Raw genomic sequence first — 2,757 nt, forward strand, 5'->3', positions numbered from 1 at the left:
CACAACAAGGTGAGTCTTTGTGAGTTTTCTGTATTTTGGGAGGCTTTGCTGCAAGCAGAGCTACACAAGTTTGTTAAAAACAGCATAAGTATGAACATGGGATTGCAAGGCAGAGTGCTTTATGGGATCTGCAAGCAGGTCATCGGAATAGCCTGCGGAATCACCTTATGTTTGGACCTTTGTTTGATCTTGACCAAAGGGGATAATTGTTCTGCAGATAAAGCATGAAAAACACAAATTTTTTATTTTTTTTTTTGGAGTTGGGTAATGAATCTGTGCCTGTAACTTTTAAGTTAAAAGTTTTTAAGCAACAACTTAAAAGTTTTGGTAAGCAGCACATATTTAAGGTATGTCTAGCATTAAATGGAGTACTCTCTTCCACAAGATGGGTAAGGCCGGATTCAGACAGCAGGCATGCATTTTCAATTGGGGTATAAACTAGTATTTAGTTAATCCAGGCTTGTCCCCTGCTTTTGAATATTTGAGCACTTTTGTAAAACATGTTCTAAAATCTCCAAATGCTTGCTTTGGTGGTATAGTGGTGAGCATAGCTGCCTTCCAATCACTTCACATGGGTTTGATTCCTGGCCAATGCATTGCATTTGGATCAAGCTGTTGTTATAATAAAATGCAGCTGGGTGGCTCATTTCTTCAGCAGCTTGAAAGTAAACTTGTACCTTGTTTATGTGATCCAAGTTGTTTAGCAACCCTAAAATAAAAGACACTCACCATAAGGGTAGAAAACCCAGGTCTAACGTGTAACAGGCAAAAACACAGTCCACTATACTAACAAGGATGTGCTGTTGACTCATAGCCTGAGCCGATTGCCAACTTGTGCAAAAGCCTGCCTGTTCGCAAGAATACTATTGCTTAAAATTTGAGAAACACTTTACAGAAACAAGCACTTCTGCAAAGTGTTAGGCATCCAGGAGACACATCTTTAAAGACGCTTGAAGGTGCACCTCATTTAGAATGTGCGAGCTTTTGTTCGGAAGCCCCAAAATGTCAACCTCCCAGTCGGGGAATTGAAACCTGGGCTTCCACATGATAGGCAGAGATACTGTCCACTATACTAACGAGGACTGGTGAGTCAGTGTGCTCCCAGTCATAGTGACAAGCTGTGCAAACAGGCTATCCATATCCAGGATATTTTTGTATGTTGTAATCACTTTACAAAAATGAATCACAGACAGTTCAAGGAATGTGATGCATTTTGATCAATTCAACAAAGATTTAAAAGAATAGCATGCACTGTTTTCTTGTGTGCTAAAGGCCTTGGCTGTTAATTAGAGTAGGGAGAAAAACTGGGTTTTGGTTAGTCACATCGGATCACCTACAATGGTTTGTTGACACCACTATTCATTATTTGTTCCTGAATACTACTGTGCAGTGTGAATCACATTGTCACATGTTACTAGCCTGTGCCTGAAAAGTCTGAGTGGAAACAAAACTGTTTCTTACTCACTCCTGAGAGATGCCCATGGAAGAAGTCCACATGATGTATCTCAGTGTAAATGATGTTTTGATTTTGTGCTGTGTGGGCCATGCCCTTTTCAATACAGTTTTACTCTTACTCTTAAGAACAAATGCAATGATATTAATGTGTCACAATATGCTTGCACAAAGTACAGCTTTCTTGTGCTGCCTCACCCCCTTACTCCAGAAGTACCCTATCAAAGGTTGTGCTGAAATCAACTAATATTTGCTATGCTTTCCATTAGGGGCATTATTACTTAACCTCAGCTTCAGTGAGATCCCCTCAGATTGGGATTGTTTTCATTTTTAGAGGGGATTGTATTACCTTAAATGCTCCAAATTGGAATGGTCCACTGAGAAAAAGCAATCCAGGAGGAGCCTGCACCAGAGGTTACCCTTGTTGAGCATTATGGCACAGTAGTGGTAGAGTACTGGCCCAAAGGATCGGGCTTACAGCTCAAGTATTTTTTCATTACGTATAAATCCTTTGCCTTTTACTAAAGATTTCTGTGGAGGTGAGTCTTTGTGAGTTTTCTGTATTTTTGGGGGCTTTGCTGCAAGCAGAGCTATACATGTTTGTTAAAAACAGCATAAGTATGAACATGGGATTGCAAGGCAGAGTGCTTTATGGGATCTGCAAGCAGGTCATCGGAATAGCCTGTGGAATCACCTTATGTTTGGGCCTTTGTTTGATCTTGACCAAAGGGGATAATTGTTCTGCAGATAAAGCATGAAAAACACAAATTTTGTTTTTGTTTGGAGTTGGGTAATGAATCTGTGCCTGTAGCTTTTAAGTTGTTTTAACAACTTAAATGTTTTGATAAGCAGCACATATTTAAGGTCTGTCTAGCATTAAATGGAGTACTCTCTTCCACAAGATGGATAAGGCAGGATACAGACAGCAGGCATGCATTTTCAGTTGGGGTATGAACTAGTATTTAGTTAATGCAGGCTTATACAAACATTTGAGCACTTTTGTAAAACATGGCCTAAAGTCTCCATCTGCTTGTGTTGTCGTATAGTGGTGAGCCTAGCTGCCTTCTAATCAGTTGACCTGGGTTTGATTCCTGGCCATTGCCATCTGGGAATCGAACCCTGGTCTTCCGCGCCGGAGCAGACAATTTTTAGCCTTAACTTTCCTTAACTTTTCCAATGCATTTTCTATGGTAGTGTAGACTATGGATGTAATATATTTTTGGCCACGCGTCGACATGAGTGGCGCTGTTCCGCACTTTTGTATGGTAAGGGAAACAGACAGGCGCAGGTAACGTTCATCACAAT

At 40.5% G+C, this 2,757-nt stretch overlaps 1 non-coding gene across 1 annotated transcript; it reads left to right on the top strand.

Annotated features, from left to right (window-relative positions):
* The first annotated feature begins 1,929 nt into the window (after positions 1–1,929).
* On the top strand, positions 1,930–2,044 carry LOC127456533 (U5 spliceosomal RNA). Its single transcript, XR_007899856.1, has one exon. It is a non-coding gene; the product is annotated as a U5 spliceosomal RNA (small nuclear RNA).
* The last annotated feature ends 713 nt before the right edge of the window (positions 2,045–2,757 follow it).

This window comes from Myxocyprinus asiaticus, chromosome 18 (genome assembly GCF_019703515.2).
Source record: "Myxocyprinus asiaticus isolate MX2 ecotype Aquarium Trade chromosome 18, UBuf_Myxa_2, whole genome shotgun sequence".
Lineage (NCBI taxonomy): Eukaryota > Metazoa > Chordata > Actinopteri > Cypriniformes > Catostomidae > Myxocyprinus > Myxocyprinus asiaticus.